Raw genomic sequence first — 18,978 nt, 5'->3', positions numbered from 1 at the left:
GCGTGCTGCTCCAGCACAACAACATGCCGGGGCTCCAGGTATAAACCCGGTGACTGTACATTCTATCATGGGTAAGGTTCCAGCAAAACAGGAGGAGACTCAATTTTGGCTGGCGCAAAAAAATAATACACTGGAGGGAGTATTTCCCCATACGGGACCTCAGGACAAACATAGAATATTAACTATGTGTTTACCATTTGGCATGGTTCCCACAGTGGAACATTGTAATACATGGGGCACGGTGTTTGCTGTGCTCTACACACCAGCACATGGTACACCGACATTGGTAAACTTACCGGAAGTGCTTAAACAGATTCAGGATGAATATGGGGCTGCCCCAGCCTTAGATTTGGGAATGCAACTGATGGGCAACTTTGCCACAGTTTCTTCAATAATGTTAAGTAATCTTAAAGGGGAGGCTGTAGCACTAGCGGTGCGTATGCGTCTTCGTGACGTCCCGCAACTAGATCAGGAGCGGGAACTTCCTAAAATAATAGCGGAAACATATTCCAGTATCGGTCGAGATAGCCTAGGGGCTAGACCACAGAAACCACAGTTTCAAGGGAAAAGTAGTAAAGATAATACTAAACAGCAACCTGAGGGTAATAAAAAGCGCTGGGTGAAAAAACAACAGACACCTACAAAAGAAAGGGGAGAATCTCCGAGAGCGGAGACCCTGCAGACTAGGTATAATCTTAGAAATAGGGATAACTTGAAAACGCCTGATAGATATCAATACACTGATGCACGCCAATCTCGTTCCTTTCAGGACTCATCGGAAAAGAGAAATGAGAGAGGTGGGCAGTCAGAGTGGAGAACAGAGTACGTGAAACCAAGACAGGAATCACAACGCTCTTCAGAGGTTTCTGTCAAGAAGGAAGACAAACCGATACAACAAAAACAACAGTTTAAAAAGAAAAAGGTGGCGGCAGTCTCAGTTAGACATGCCACACAGGAAGAGAGTTCTCTTGAAGAACAACACCTAGGCACTAACAGTGCTAGACAGCGCGGCAGAGGTCACAATAGTTCGCTGGAATCTTCTAGAGCATCTGGAGGTGAAAGCAACTGATGATTTGATACAGGTTGAAACAGCAGATATGCGTGTCTCTGAACCCGATAGGGTATATACAGTGACCATACAATTGGAACGAGACATTGAACGCACTATAAACGCAATCTTTCGGGATCGTGTAGTCAAAATATATGACATTTTGCTGGCTGAACAAGATTGGCCGCCTGACTTTGTTCACACCTGCCCAGTTGGGGAGGAGGTTATTAAACCTTCGTTCTCATCACTTGTTCCAGGAGAACTCGCAGAGTCCTATAGCATCAAATGGGCTCTAGCACAAGCCCCTGCCTTATATAGAAATCAGGTAGGGTGGGATAGGGATTCTCCATATCATGTTATTCCGATTAAAGGCAAACCTCAGCCACAACCGCACTATCCAATAAAACATGAAGTAAGGGCACCGGTGAGTAAAATACTTACGCAATTAGAATACCAGGGAGTAATTGAACCCTGTGTCTCGCCGATGAATAATCCCTTATTCCCTGTAGCTAAACCGGACCATTTATATAGAATAGTCTTAGACTACAGACACTTGAACGGACACACACGTACATACGCTATACAAAATTCACATAGCGCGGCACTAATGAACAACATTGTGCGAAAAAAGTACAAAACAACTTTAGACATCTCGAATGGTTTCTTCTGCCAGAATATAGCACCCAAAAGCAGGGATCTTACAAGCGTTAGTGCGTTAGGCTCTCAGAAAAAATTCTGTTATTTGCCTCAGGGGTATAAGAATAGCCCGGGACTGTTTGCGGCTCGTGTGACTCAAATTTTACACGGGTTGGACCCTGAAGCATTGTCATATGTGGATTATATATATCTCACGGATGACGAGTTACTACAACATTTTAGGCGGGTAGCCTGCATTGTTGTTGGGTTTGCCAAAATTGGCTACAAATGTAACTTCAAAAAATCAAAAATTGCCTTCCTCAGCGTCATATTCCTGGGATATGAGCTGTCAAATGAAGGTAAGAGCCTAGCGCCACAATTTTTAGAAAAATTTGCACAATTGCAACCACCTAATACGATTAAGAAATTGCAATCATTGTTGGGCTTTCTAAATTTTGGCAGAACATAAATTCCTGAATATGCTACACGCAGAAAACCATTATACGAATTAATACGTCCTGATTTTTCAAGCAAACTCTGGACGATTGAGCATACACATACTCTTTGGGAGTTGCAAGCAGATCTCCTAGCTGCTAAACATTTACATACACGGGACAATAAGACACATTTGGTCATCAGGGTAATAGCTGGGGCCATTGGGTTTACGTATGTAACCTTTAATAAAGGTGAGACAGTCCCGATTGGATACAAGTCTCACTTGTATTCGGCTGCTGAACAACAATTCGCACCAACGGAGAAAATTCTCACTGCTGTCCAGATGGCTGTTATTAAAGAACGACCTCTGGCCCAGGGTAAACGCATTATAGTCGTTTCCCCTATTCCGGCCCTAGAGGCTGTTACAAAAGCGAATGTTCCTAATGCGAAAGCATTGCACCTGCGATGGATACAATGGGCTACGTCTTTAACAGCCACTGATGTAGATTACATTTTTGACCCTAAGTTACAGACTCAGGAATTTTTGCAATATGAAATTGAATATCCAGTTCCCGCTGACACGTTGCCTATTGATCATTATCAAGTAGTCATGTACACCGATGGCTCTGCGCAGCCGGTGGTGGGGACAAAACACCAATATTCAGCTGCGTGTGCAGTAGTGAGCGGCCATATGGAGGGGGAGAAATTCTGCCCCCAACATACTTATACACAAACATTAGGGGACTGTACGGCACAATTGGCTGAGCTGAAAGCTCTATTGATGGCACTAGAACATACGGATCCGACACAGTTTACACTGATTGTTTGTGATTCATGTTATTGTGTCCAGTCTTTTAATGAATACCTACATTATTGGCGATTGAATGGGTTCAGAGATTCGAAGGGCAACACCATAAAACACAGACTACTGTGGGGGAAGGTAGCAGACCTGAAGGAGACGCTACCCAAGGTCCATGTTGTACATACACATGGACACCAGCGCGTTGGAATACACGCTGCTGGGAATACTTTGGCTGATAAAGCCGCAAAGTCAGCAGTGGCAGTTGCCACTGTGGCCGCAGTTACTCATTCGAGTTCCAAACCAGACACAGAGATTCTGGCTGCCATAAAAGCTACGGTTGATGGTGAGCCGTGTCCCAAAGGATTTCCTAATAAATATCAATACTTCATGGGAAGTGTGCTGAATGCTGAGGTTAAAATTCCAGGCGTAGGCGTATGCGAGATTCCCAATAAAGTTGTAAGACCTCAATTAATTAGTGCAGAGCATGAGGGGGTAGCATCTGCACATGCTGGTGTGGCCGCCACAATTTCACTGTTACAGGCCCGTTACTGGTGGCCTGGTCTCTATAAGGAGACGAAGCAGTATGTCCTTTGTTGCGACATTTGTCAACAAATTAAAGTTTGAACGGCTAAGCGCCTGCCACAGACGCCCCTCTTAATATCAAACAGACCATTATAATGTGTGTACTTGGATCATTGTGATCCACTCACACCAGACAGTGCATACAAATATATCCTGGTGGCTGTAGATTCTTGCTCCAGATTTGTGTGGGTATGGCTACAACGCTCGGCTGACGCTCGAACTGTTATTAAAGATTTGCGCATCTGTGTCGGTACATATGCAGTTGCGGCGTTCCATTTGGAAGTTCTAAAACATATTCTGAAAAATGTGCGTATTTTTCTGCGCATCATCCAATGGATGCTAAGTCATATTATTTTAAGTTAACTCCGTCTAAAGATAAGCAAATGTTGTTGACTAATACGAAATTCACATATTCAGATTCTTTTGTTTCTCGACTGTCGATTGAAGGTTATGAATATTGGTCAAATAATGTTAATTTGAAAAGTGTTTGGGGAACAAAACATTGGCAGACACAGGGTAGAGAAACATTGTTTAGAGCATGTCTCATTACCGTCCAGATGATTTTTTTTAATGAAACAGTACAACAGACTAGCTGTTTGGGCTTAGCAACGATTAGAGAATTGAATATGCCTAGTATACCTGTCCCTACAAAAATGAAGGATTGGCAGAAATATATCAATGCCACTTTTAGTGAACTTACAGTCTGGGTCCAGAATGGTACATTTAACACTTCATTTGCACGTCCGGGCGGGTGGTTACTGTGGCCTGTAGTCACCAATGGGTGTCATCAACGTTTTGTCACCTCCTCGGGGGGTTTCAGGACGAGTCGGGCAGACCCTCGCTATATATCACCTGAACATGCTGAAATTATTACTACATATAGTGTGGGAAAATTGTGTCAACAATGGTTAAAATACTCCTCGCTAGATGCAGTGAAGACACATCTCACTCTCCTGTCTCATAACACTGACTTGCAAGATTTTTTGTCAGGCCCGAATGCACCACGTAGGAAGCGTTTCTTGTATGAAGTGTACAATGAAATATGGAAACTTTCCCAACAAGAGGCTGCGGGCCGGTTAAGGCAGATAGATCAGGAAAATTAGAAAAAAGCATTAGCTGTTGTGGATAATGGAATTCACACTCTGTCCGACCGAATATATACCAACGGCAACATCGTTTCTTCTGCCATAGACATTATGGCGGTGATTCTAACCACGGCGCCATGCGGTTACCGCCAAATGACCGCACCGCGGTCACAAGACCGCGGCGGCCATTCTGACTTTCCCGCTGTGCTGGCGGGCGACCGCCAAAAGGCCTCCCGCCAGCACAGCGGGAAAGACCCAGCAACGATGAAGCCGGCTCCGAATGGAGCCGGCGGAGTTGCTGGAGTGCGACGGGTGCAGTAGCACCCATCGTGAATTTCAGTGTCTGCTAGGCAGACACTGAAATTCCTTTTGGGGCCCTCTTACAGGGGCCCCTGCAGTGCCCATGCCATTGGCATGGGCACTGCAGGGGCCCCCAGGGGCCCCGCAGCACCCCCTACCGCCATCCTGTTCCTGGCGGGAGACCCGCCAGCAACAGGATGGCGGTAGGGGGTGTCAGAATCCCCATGGCGGCGGAGCGTGCTCCGCCGCCATGGAGGATTCTCAAGGGCAGCGGAAAGTCGGCGGTACACCGCCGACTTTCCGTTTCTGGCCGCGGCTGAACCGCCGCGGTCAGAATGCCCAGCGGTGCACCGCCAGCCTGTTGGCGGTGCTACCGCGGTCATTCGCCCTGGCGGTTTTTACCGCCAGGGTTAGAATGACCCCCTATATGATCTGATATGTCTTCTTTATATCATGGACAAAGTCAAACAAGGTCCATTATGCAGTTGGGTTGGACACTTCAGATACTGAATGCAGGTCGCGTTCCGTGGCAGCACATCAGGGCCAGGGAGATATTTTTTTCCTTTAATCTTATGCGACAACAACAACTGATGGCTAAGAAGGAGGCGATTTATGTTATGCTTAACATCGAAAAATTGGAAAGATTGCCTTTTACTGTGGCCGAGATTCCCTCAGCTGAGTGGTTGATACACAGGGTTATTAATCTGCCTATTTCTAAACTACAATTAATTTCTTGTTTAAAACATGTTCCGGTAGGCAGATATGAAAAGCTGGGAGATAGTTATATACATGAGGTGTGGGAACTTCCCTTCTTGTACAAATGTCTCAATGGCTTGAGAGAGGTTTTTCTTAGCGGTAGTGAATGCGAGACTTAAGTTAGCCATTCGGTGATTTGTAAGCAGCTGTCCTTGCATGGGACATGTAATGCCTCAGTTGCGAACCTGTCTTGCTATCTGAAGGGAGTTCCGGTCCCCTTGATTAAACGCACATTCCAGGTGCTTTCAAACGGCAGCTACGTCCTCCTCAATAGTGAAGACTGTTGTGGCATGCGGGCTGGAATAGTTTACGTTGGTTCGGTCACCAAGGTCGTTACTTGCTGCAGGAATGTGTTGTTTCCCCCCACTAAATTAAGGGAGGTAGCAGATATCTGGCCTCACATTGCTACTTCCAAGGTGAATTTCGACAAGTTAAGTAGACTAAAGGCTCTATTGTTTTAAAAGCATGTGGCCCTTACATCTGCGTGCGAGACCTACGCACTTCAGGTGGCAAGGTCATCAGCAGAAATACAGTCCCTGTTAAATACCAACTTTCCGAGCCACTTTGGTGAACTCGTGGGACGTATATTTAATGCGTCCAGCACAGCTGGACTAGCACATTTTTTCAAAGCCGTGGGTGTTGGTTTTGTTCACACCTTCTCTTCCATATTCGTTTTGATACCTTCGGCTATTCATTCAATTTTCGAAAGCATTTTTGGGGGATTTCCGATCACTTTGGCTTTATTAGCCGGCGTTTTGCTGTTGCTGTTGTTTTTCTGCAATGGCTGTCCCACTGCAACAAGAACGAATGTGGGCGCTCCCATCAGCGTAGCTGTGTCGTGAACGCATGATGCAGCACTTCGGAGCAACACTCCTGGGACATTTGGAGTGTGACTGGTCTCTGTCATTCAGACCGGTTCTGGATTGTGTGCAGCCCGTGTTTCGGTGCCGTTGGTGCTCGTTTGAACATCCACTAGTCGTCTGTCTCTCACAGCAACGCCCCCCAGTGGTTGATGCTGATCTGTTGATGTTCCCGATGAGGGCTCATTCCCAGACATGCGCGCTGCGGCTGCGTTTGCTTCGTGAGGCTGATTACGAAATACCATTACTGGAGGAAGTTGATATTAACTCGTTCACAGGCCCTGCACGGGATGCTGCCTTGGTTGTTTCTGAGGCTTTGGAACACACCTGCTCTTAATGGTCTTTGGTGTGGATTTTCCGGTCTTGTCATCTGCCGAAGTGGAGAACCTCCTGCTTTCAATGACCACCGTTTAAATTGGATTTGGTCTAAATTGACTCTGTTATATGAATTTGGCTTTTAGCCGCATGCTTATTTTTAAATTTAGGATTACTGTGCTTTGGTGTCCTCTTGACTTGTTGAAATTATAAGATTTTAGTTACCTTTTGTTTTAACATAGGGCATTTTTTAGGATTAGATTGAAACCACTTTCTACCGACAAGGGGAGGGTGTAGTGTAGCCATTTTTAATATAGCCTTTGTGCGTTTGCTTAAAGCATTAGGCCTCTGTGCACTTTGTTCTAGATGCATTTTATTTAGCCTCGCACTGTTATTTTTCAATAGCCAGTTTCACGGTCTTGTTTTATTTTCTTCTATCACACTGTTTAGCTTACTTCAGCACCGGAGTTCTCAAACAATACATTCTTGCTCGCTCTGTGCTTAAGTCATGGATACAGTCTGGTACATTGCTCATGGACGTGGTAGAAGTTTAGTCTTTAGGGTTCGTACCCTGTTGCAGATGCTAATCCAGATCACAGTCCTTTGCTCAGGTATGAGGGTTGATGTCCTCCTGGGGGAACCCAAAAGGCAGGCTTAGAGCTTAACATGCAGTGCTCAAAATAGAACTTGGAAGAGAGAACGTAATCTAGTAGCACTATGATAGCGTTATTCTTATGTTTCACTCTCCTCGTTACTATTTCAATCCTACTGTGTTGTATGGTTCTGGTTATGGCGGCTCACGCTTTGTTATCTAAAATGCAGTTGTTTTATTAAACCAATCTTTAAAACTCAAACTGCCATTCATATATGAGACCGCACTGTGAACGAGAGAACTGGTTGGGATCTGAGTAACCACGACTTCCCTGGGAAGCATGAAGATGTAATGCGCTCGGCTGCCCAATCATCTCTTCCCTCTGGGAGAGATGAGGCACTGCTTGTTAGCCAGAGTAGAACCGGATTGAGGGTGACAAGGGTCCTTCCCCGTGGGTTAGACTTAGTCCCCCACACTCTGAACAACCCTGCTACCCAAAAATCCAGTAGTCTCATTAGGATAATGAGAGCCTACGCGACAACACGATAGGGGCCAGCAACACATAATAAGCCAGGAATAATCCAGGATGTTGCTGTGGAGGGAGGTGCCTCATTTGGAGTCCATCCACCAGTAAAACCACAAGACCACCACAGCCCCAGTGCCAAACCACAGGACATGGTATTGATTTTGAACAGCTGGTGATGAAGGACGTGTCGGACCTGGAGCTCTGGGTGGCAGACCTTGAATATAAAGTGGGCACAGCAATATGTTTGTTGCAAACCCTGCAGCAGTCTGTGAACCACATTGGGGAGCAATTGTAGGCCACAGGGATCCTTTCTGCCCTTCCCCTTGTTTTAAGTTGTGTTTTTATTAGACTGTTTTAATAGCATAATTTAGGCATAGCTAGTTTGACATGACCATCCCTCCAATGCATGTTGCATGACTTACATACACAGAGCAACAATACGTGAATACCTGTTTTGGCATGAGTGAGGCCTTTAACTGCATTACCATGTGTGGAATGCTGACATTTGGGCCAGATACCCTTACCTAGTCTGCCTTCACGGAAGTGTGAATCCTCACAACCTGTCTGGACTTTGCATTTGGAAGGTTAACCATCCCAAGCCGTGTTAAGCTATAAAGCCTCTCCCATATATTTTAACAGACTATAGCATTTTGGCCATGGCTCCTCTGTCACCCCATCTATCACATAGGCCTGCATAGATTGGCAATACATTCACTCTAACATTAGTCACTATCTAATGCACATGCAACTTTAACATAATTCATTTATTATGTACCATGTCTGGAACAAATTATTTCATTGGAATTGGGATGCCCATTGAACATCATTGCAAGCATTGCCTAACATCACACACAATCCTTGACGAACAAAGTAACCATTCAGGTGATACTCACTGGTAGCATCTGGATCCTTGAAGCTGTTCACCTCAGTCATTGTGTAAGGTTCTGGTCCACCTAAAGACATAAAATGGTACATTGCACTGTGACTGTAGAAAACATATGCTGTGGACATAAAAAGCACAGTACATTAGATTTGCAATTGTCCATGTAAGTCTGGACGTTGAACATGAAGCATACGGCACAGTTGACACAGCTTAATGATCCACATAGGTAAGGCAGGTTGACATGTTCACAGATGTGATGTGCCTAATCAGGAATCAGGTTATGGACCAAGTACAAATACATCACTACTTGCAAAATGGCTCAAGAGTGCCTGCCTTTCATGGGTCTGTGACCCTAATGATTTGACATACGACACTCTGCAAGGTATTACATTAGCTGTGCCTTTCTCCTATCTATACATGTCTATGACAATGATATACACATCAGAAAGTAGTCATGCTTGTTCCTTGCCTTCACTGAGCTCAGTGCATGTCAATGACACACAGTAAATAGACACTGTCCATCCATGCCCTGATGAATTGGGAACATCTGCACGGGAACATCTATGAAAAATGTTTAGATGTGCCCCAAACAGCCTTTCAAACATTTGGACATAATTATATGTGAGCATGTTCACCTGTAACATACATTAGACCTCATTTACTAGAGGCCTGCACCACTAGAGCACCACTTTTATTTGACGCTCCAGTGGCGCAACCATCTCAATTATATCTATTAGAAGATGCAAAGCCACCCTCATAGATATGGAATAAAGCAAGGCAGCACAAAGTACTTCGTAGCCTTACTCTACATCGAGGAGGCATTTCATGTCCATTGCAATGGTTTTTCCTAGGTAACACCCAGGGCTTTTGACACATTCCCAGATTCACTAGAATCTGCAAACCTGGGAGGGCATCATAACTGCATGCCTCCCCAGGGGAGGCGTAATGAGGAGAAAAATCATTATTTCTCATAGTTTTTTCTGATTTGTATGTGTGCTGCTTTCTGCAGCACACATAGAAAGAAGAAAGTGCCTACACTGCTTGTTTTTGAGGAGGACGGTGTCCCTTCCAGCATGAAAAACAATTGTGCCAACAATGCAGACACTCTTGCACCATGGTGCAAAGGTGTCTGCATTGGCAAAAGAGACCAGTTTGTACACCTGCAGACAGAAAGGACAGGAATGCCCTGTATGTCATTAATACAGCGCATTCCTGTCGCTTCCCTTTGATGCAGGGCAGTACACCAAGATGGCTTGCTGCACTGCCCTGAGGCAAAAAGTTGTAAATGAGGCCCATAAAGTTTGGCATACTCATTTGTGAGTCAGTAATGACCTGGAATGCCTGGGGACAACACTGCCTACACAGTGCTGATGGAGCACGAAGCACTTCTGGGGCTGGCTTGCACTACATGGTCTGTGTGGGCTAATGCCAGCCCAGTGTGGCATGCTTCTTCTTATCAACATAGTTAAGCAGAGGCATGGCATTCTGACCATAAAACATATGTGACCCTTAGAGTCGTTGAAGCAAAATCACATGTTAGCAAAGGAGACTCAGCTCCAAACTCACAGCATATGTGTACTTACCAACAGCTCCCACCACTTGAACTTCAAGGTAATTCAGGAGGTCAGCCTCCTAGCTGACCAGAACTGCCCAGCGATGCTTTAGCTGATGCATTGTGCGGTCCACCTTAAAAATGCTTTGCATGTGCTGCCGCACCTTCTCCCACCAAGTCTTCCTGTCCTGATTTGAGTAGCCCTGGATTACCTGACACCCACTGGCAATCATGTTGGGGAGATAGTGGGTTATCAGCCACAGGAACCACCCCAAAGTCCTGCTCGAACATGTTGCGAGCTATGCCCCTCCCAGACATGCCCCCCCTGGAAAATACATTTCCCCAAATAACTATAAACTACCTAAGACCCTCCAAGTACCCCTAACAACAAAGAACCCTGACAAGGGACACACTCGACAATACACTGGACTAAACAATACAAATTAGATTAACAATGTACAAAATAGACTTAGGAGACAGGGACAGCACAGTCACCAAGCACAAACAAAAAGACTGTAAGGGAAAGTGAAAGTCACTTCACACTTCCTGGTTTGCATTATGGCAGAGCCATTGCATCATTTCCTGCGCGGATGTGTCATGTTTTCACAAAATGGTAATTTCTTTTTAAAGCGTCCATAGAAAAATAGGCATTGTGTGATTTTCACACAACACATGACAATTCACAATGCTTTATCTTTGACGCACAGGCTTGGATGCCTGACATCTGGCTGACACAATGGGTCTAATGTGCCATGCTTTACGCTAATGCGTCTGTTTAAACTGATGCAATGGGCCAAATGTGTGCTTTACAGTGCAGTGTATTATGCAATGCCTGTAAACAATTCTAAGGATCAGTGTATTGCTTGTGAATATATGAGATGACATGCTTGATGTCTTTGAATGTATTGCATATTTATGTTGACAGTGCACATATGTGTGACTTCTTACATTACTGGGGCCTTATTACGCATAGGGTGCCATGTCTCCGTTTGCGCCACACGCACCCCACAAGAGGTGCGTAGTGCGCAAACTGAGAAAGTGTGAGAAAGTAGCCTCTTTCTAGCCTTGTTACCCCCACTTTTGGCCTGTTTGTGAGTATATGTCAGGGTGTTTTCACTGCCTCACTGGGATCCTGCTAGCCAGGGCCCAGTGCTCATAGTGAAAACCCTATGTTGTCAGTCTGTTTGTTATGTGTCACTGGGACCCTGCTAGCCAGGACCCCAGTGCTCATAAGTTTGTGGCCTATATGTATGTGTTCCCTATGTGATGCTTAACTGTCTCACTGAGGCTCTGCTAACCAGAACCTCAGTGGTTATGCTCTCTTTGCTTTCCACATTTGTCACTAACAGGCTAGTGACTAATTTTACCAATTCACATTAGCATACTGGTACACCAATATAATTCCCTAGTATATGGTACTGAGGTACACAGGGTATTGGGGTTCCAGGAGATCCCTATGGGCTGCAGCATTTCTTTTGCCACCCATAGGGAGCTCTGACAATTCTTACACAGGCCTGCCACTGCAGCCTGAGTGAAATAACGTCCACGTTATTTCACAGCTATTTACCACTGCACTTAAGTAACTTATAAGTCACCTATATGTCTAACCTTCACCTGGTGAAGGTTGGGTGCAAAGTCTTTTTACACATGTACACTGTACATAGGTCACTACCTATGTACAGCATCACAATGGTAACTCCGAACATGGCCATGTAACATGTCTAAGATCATGGAATTGTCACCCCAATGCCATTCTGGCATTGGGGTGACAATTCCATGATCCACCGGGTCTCTAGCACAGAACCCGGGTACTGCCAAACTGCCTTTTCAGGGTTTGCACTGCAGCTGCTGCTGCTGCCAACCCCTCAGAGAGGTTTCTGCCCCCCTGGGGTCCAGGCAGCCCTGGCCCAGGAAGGCAGAACAAAGGATTTCCTCTGAGAGAGGGTGTTACACCCTCTCCCTTTGGAAATAGGTGTGAAGGCTGGGGAGGAGTAGCTTCGCCCAGCCTCTGGAAATGCTTTGATGGGCACAGATGGTGCCCATCTCTGCATAAGCCAGTCTACACCGGTTCAGGGATCCCCCAGCCCTACTCTGGCGCGACACTGGACAAAGGAAAGGGGAGTGACCACTCCCCTGACCTGCACCTCCCAGGGGAGGTGCCTAGAGCTCCTCCAGTGTGTCCCAGACCTCTGCCATCTTGGAAACAGAGGTGTTGGGGGCACACTGGACTGCTATGAGTGGCCAGTGCCAGCAGGTGACGTCAGAGGCTCCTTCTGATAGGCTCTTACCTTTCTTGGTAGCCAATCCTCCTTCCTAGGTAGCCAAACCTCCTTTTCTGGCTATTTAGGGTCTCTGCTTTGGGGATCTCACCAGATAACGAATGCAAGAGCTCACCAGAGTTCCTCTGCATCTCCCTCTTCACCTTCTACCAAAGGATCGACCGCTGACTGCTCAGGACGCCTGCAAAACCGCAACAAAGTAGCAAGACGACTACTAGCAACCTTGTATCGCTTCATCCTGCCGGCTTTCTCGACTGTTTCCAGGTGGTGCATGCTCTGGGGGTAGCCTGCCTCCTTTCTGCACCAGGAGCTCTGAAGAAGTCTCCCGTGGGTCGACGGAATCTTCCCCCTGCAACCGCAGGCAACAAAAGACTGCATCACCGGTCCTCTGGGTCCCCTCTCAGCACGGCGAGCGTGGTCCCTGGAACTCAGCAACTCTGTCCAAGTGACTCCCACAGTCCAGTGACTCTTCAGTCCAAGTTGGGTGGAGGTAAGTCCTTGCCTCCCCACGCTAGACTGCATTGCTGGGTACCGCGTGATTTGCAGCTGCTCCGGCTCCTGTGCACTCTTCCAAGATTTCCTTTGTGCACAGCCAAGCCTGGATCCCTGACACTCCTTCCTGCAGTGCACAACCATCTGAGTTGTCCTTTGGCGTCGTGGAACTCCCTTTTGTGACTTCGGGTGGACTCCGATTCACTTTTCTTCCAAGTGCCTGTTCAGGTACTTCTGCTGGTGCTGCCTGTTTCTGTGAGGGCTCCCTACGTTGCTGGGTGCCCCCTCTGTCTCCTCATCCAAGTGGCGACATCCTGGTCCCTCCTGGGCCACAGCAGCACCCAAAAACTCTAACTGCAAGCCTTGCAGCTAGCAAGGCTTGTTTGTGGTCTTTCTGCATGGGAACACCTCTGCAAGCTTCTTCACGACGTGGGACATCCATCCCCCAAAGGGGAAGTTCTAGTCCTCTTCTTTCTTGCAGAACTCCAAGCTTCTTCCAACCAGTGGCAGCTTCCTTGCACCCTCAGCTGGCATTTCATGGGCTCCTGCCCACTCTTGACACTGTTGCAACTATTGGACTTGGTACCCTTGTCTTACAGGTACTCAGGTCTGGAAATCCACTGTTGTTGCATTGCTGGTGTTTGTTCTTCCTGCAGAATCCCCCTATCACGACTTCTGTGCTGTCTGGGGGTAGTAGGTGCACTTTACACCTACCTTTCAGAGTCTTGGGGTGGGCAATTTTTCTAACCCTCACTGTTTTCTTACAATCCCAGCGACCCTCTACAAGCTCACATAGGTTTGGGGTCCATTCATGGTTCGCATTCCACTTTTGGAGTATATGGTTTGTGTTGCCCCCATACCTATGTGCTCCTATTGCAATATATTGTAACTTTACACTGCTTGCATTACTTTTCTTGCTATTACCTCCATACTGAGGGTACTCACTGAGATATTTTTGGCATATTGTCATAAAAATAAAGTGCCTTTATTTTTAGTACTTCTGTGTATTGTGTTTTCTTATGATATTGTGCATATGACACCAGTGGTATAGTAGGAGCTTTACATGTCTCCTAGTTCAGCCTAAGCTGCTTTGCCATAGCTACCTTCTATCAGCCTAAGCTGCTAGAAATACCTCTTCTACACTAATAAGGGATAACTGGACCTGGCACAAGGTGTAAGTACCTCTGGTACTCACTACAAGCTAGGCCAGCCTCCTACAGAAAGTGCTCCCTATTACATTGAATGTGCTTCCTCAGGGCTGCAGCAAACGTGTGCTGCCGTGGGTGCAACTCAGTCAAGTTTGAAAACTCAGGGCCTGATTTAAGAGGCCCAGGTGCCACCTTAGCACTGCCATACCGTATTTTTTAATGCTAAGGTGGCGCTAAAGAGCCTTATTACAGGCACCGTGTTTAGAAAGTGGAACAATGCATGCACTGCGCCACTTTGTAAACCTTTGTACCACATTATGTCTGCGCCAGGCATAATGTATGCAAGGGGTGCATTCCCCCATTACAGAGGCAAAAAATGGCACAAGGAAATCTAAGAAATGTCCTTGCACCATTTTGTTTGGCACTGTTAACACTTGCTTAGAGCAGGTGTAAAAAGGGAGCATGCCATTGAATACAATGGGCCTCTATGTACTCTGCAGGAGTAGCACCAACATCAATAGCAGCAGGAATTCTGACTCTATTGCCCCGTACCCTGTGCCACGGTGCACCATATTTTAAATACGGTGCACACATGGTGGCGGTACAGAGGTGCCAAGGGTCGCGAGGAAAGCGGCGCTGCACTGGATGCAGCGCTACATTTCTTAAATCAGCCCCTCAGTGATTCACTGTGTTGGTGGCAAACTGCTTGCACTTTTAAGGGGGATTACAGATTCCCTTGCAGGCAGGTGCAATGAGGGATGGAACCCATGTGCAAGGGTGTGTCGGGGAGCCACAGGATTCCTTTTTCCCCCTCCAGATGACTGCCATCAGGGGGTACACTAACAGTGTGCCACCTTTTCGGTACCACACAGTCAGTGTGCCTCCTGACATCTTCTTTGCCTCTGGTCCTGCATCTATAATTAGGCACAGAAGCAGCCGCAAAGAGATTATCTCATTTGCATGGGGTTACAGCCCCCTGAAAATTAGGGAACTCCCTTTGGTGAAAGCTCTGGTGCTATGAGTGCGGCAGTGCTACTGGTATTACATAAGAGGACGCACAATCATCTGCAGCAACTTCTTTAATTCCAAAGTGCCCCGGGGGCTTGCAAAGTGAGTGCAAATGCCCATTGCACCCCCAGGACACTTCTATGATACAGCCCCTGTTGTGAATACTGGGGCACGCAAAATAGCTATTTCAATTTGCCTGACATGTGAAGGGGCCTATTAACTAATATTTAATGCAGTGCAGGGCAGCAAGCCAAGTTGAAATGCTGCATTGCGTGAAAAGGAGAGGGCAGGACTGCCCCATATGTATGAAGATATGGGGCATTTCTGCTCTCTTCTTGCTCTGTTGCACTTCAGGCAGCCTAGCGCCAGCAGAGTAAGAGTGTATTCCCATACACATACTATGTGCCTCTGTTCACATTCATCAGACTATGAGTTAACTCTACTGTCCTCCACAAGTATAAGGCTGTACAAATGGCTACATGTACAACATGCACACACACAGTCATTGCACACTATTTACATTAGCACACCATTTGGATAGTGGTAGGATGTCTGATGGTTAGTACACTGCAACAGCACACATTATCATAACCTGTCCAAACTATGCTACATTGCTATCTTTGTTTGGTGTATGTCTTCCCAATGGGAATACATTTAGAACGGTTTGTTGGCATGCACACATTTTAAGACTTTCAAGATGTTGTCCAGTGGTGTTTGTTACACAATGCTATATACCTTTGTTATTTGCCAATTATTAGCATGTGTGATGTGAGTGTTTCGATTTTTACAGTGGTGATGAAGTAAGATTGCTTACACAATGGTAGTGTCCATAAGTTTATTGGCATTTTGGTACACTTTTTTCATGTAGCCCATATATTTGTATCCCTTGATGTGGCTCATGCACCTGCAAAAAAAACCTACACTATTTGGTCTCTGACATGTCCCAGAAATTGCAGGTGCATTTTGGTGTTAGTCGTCTTCTTCCTCATCATCCTCAACCAGGCCTTCATGGTCCTCATTTCCCTCGTCCCATTGGACATTGGTACGCACACATATGTTGTGCAAAATGCAGCATACAAGTATGATCTTACATACCAGGGAGGGGAGAAGAGCAATGTCCTCCTGGACATGTTGAGAAATCAAAAGTGTGACCTAAGGACTCCAAAAGTCTGCTCCACTGTGGACTGGGTCCTACTGAGTGCATGGGTGTAGCTCCGCTGAGCCTCCGTCTGGGGCTGTGCATATAGCGTCATGACCCCTGGCTGCAGATCATTTAGTTGGTCATCTGAAAAGACAGGAGGGGAACAATCGTTCAATGGTCATGATGGTTGATGTGGCCACATTCATGTACAATTTGTTATGTGTCCTGAATGATTCATACACTTTTCAACCAGTATGGATGTGCACTGACTTTGTTTGGCATACTGGCACTTCCATTTTTGGTATGATTGGCACTGTACTACAAATACAAGTATACTGGCCTGTGTGATACATTTACTATGTGTAATACTTGTGAGTGCCAATGCCATGAACGTGGTGAATCTTTATTGGTATGGAGAGTCAGTTAGCCATTGAGGAGACACTTCTCTCGCACGTTGTGTTTGTTTGGGACTACTATTGGCATTTCTGAACTACAACATGTCTGATTTTTCAAAATGTAGCCAATGCAGATGATGTCACATTCATTCATACATATTTGGATGTGACAGTAGTGGTCCAGTTGGTCATTAGCTACTGCCACAGAGAGATTAGTAAGTGCATGTCAGTGTGGGACATGGTAGTCTACACATGGCAGTGCACTGTGTCCACTATGTTGATAGTACACATGGGGAGAGATATGTTGGAGTCTTGCACTTCAAAGTGCAACTGATAAACTATCAAAACTACACTCACTTATTGAGGGCAGTGTAGGACATATCTTTCTACATGATGCAGTGTCCTGGGTTTGCAGTCTTCACTGGCAGACAATGGGCAGCATTGCACCAAGACAGACATATTATCCAAATGGTGCATATGTGGCTGCCTGCCCTATTAGATGTACTTTGTGCATGATGGTCTACCTTGCTGCACAGTCTGAACGCTCAGAGGACTGATAGAGTAGGGTTGTGTGGAAAAAAATGGACCACACATAGGATGGCAGGTGTGTACATGATGGCTTATATAATTTTCCATTGTACACATGACCTGAAGTGGGCAAAGAATTCTAAACTTTCTGACTTTCTCAGGTACTGAATAAATGGCATGCCTCATGACCATGAGGGTTACCTGTGGATATACAGACAACAGAAATGGAGGCCCTTCCTTCAACACGGTGTTGTAACACAGCCTTGTACATGGTGTTGCATTGCTGAAGTTCTTTCCACTGGTTCGAGACAAACATTAGGCCTCATTTAAGAGTTGTTGCCACAGGGCAGCACAGGAAGTCACTTTGCTGTGCTGCCCTGCATCAAAAGGAAAGGAAAAGTATGTGCCATATTAATAAAATAAGACGTATTTGTGTTCCTTCTGCATGTGCAGGATGTTGATCAGCAACACCTCAGGCACCCTTGCACCATGTGCAGGTGTGTCTGTGTTGTGGGGTCAATTGTTTTTTTGTAGTAAGGTATAACTTCCTGCACAATAACAATCCATGGAGGTTTTTTCCTCTTTCTATATGAGCTGCAAAGATGAAATGACAAGGAGAAATAAAGTTATTTCTCCTCATTATGTCTCTCCTAGGAAGAGCACATTTTTGACACATTTCCAGGTTTACAGATCCTTGTAAATCTTGGAATGTGTCAAAACCCACCACCAGGCCAATGAAACATATCCTTGACATAGAGTAAGGCAACGCAGCACCTTGAACTGCCTTGCCTTACTCCATATCTATGAGGCCATGGAAAGGCAGGTAGGGTGACTTTCCATTGCCTCAGATATGATTGAGAGACCTGCTCCACCAAAGCATCATGGAAATGGACGCTCTAGCAGTAAAGGCATGAGGCCCACTGTGGCTTAGCAGGTCTCAATATGTGTGACTTGGAGGGCTGTATTGCACATGGACTATGTAGTATGGTGCAAGTATGAGGCCCATACCTGCTATGTATGCACTATCTCATTCACTCAACACAAATAAGGCTAGTTTATCCAACACATTTTTTTGTCATGAAGTCATTCTTGTGGTTCTTGCCAACCAAGAGGTAATTACCAAATCTCCCATTCTGGAACCACTCGTTTATGATTGAATGTCTAAAGATATATGCATCATGAGCACTCCCACTGTACCTTGTCAGCACATTGATGAACATTCCCAGAGGTTCCACTATTGCCTGCACGCTGAGGGAATATGTGTGCTTCCTATTGCTGTACAGGTGAGATGTAGCAGCAGAAGGCACTAGTTTTACATGAGTGCAGTCCATTACCCGCAACACATATGGAAATTGAGCAATGGTATAGAAGACCTGCTTGTTTTTAAGTTATTTCTGCTGTGTTTTGGGAGACATGAGGTACTGGGGTGTGAGGCTTATGATGGCGTCAGGGATGGAGGGGAGGAGTGCAGAAAATGGTGGCTGAGATATTCCTGCCACTCTGGCTGTAGTGATTTGGAAACCAGCATGGGAGTACTACCATCAGCTTGGCCTGCAGAGGGATGCTGGTGCACCTTTAGGATGTTGACTGCAGCCTTGATGCAATCTGGTGCAGG

This window comes from Pleurodeles waltl, chromosome 5 (assembly GCF_031143425.1).
Source record: "Pleurodeles waltl isolate 20211129_DDA chromosome 5, aPleWal1.hap1.20221129, whole genome shotgun sequence".
Lineage (NCBI taxonomy): Eukaryota > Metazoa > Chordata > Amphibia > Caudata > Salamandridae > Pleurodeles > Pleurodeles waltl.
Note: the sequence above shows the minus strand (reverse complement) of the source record.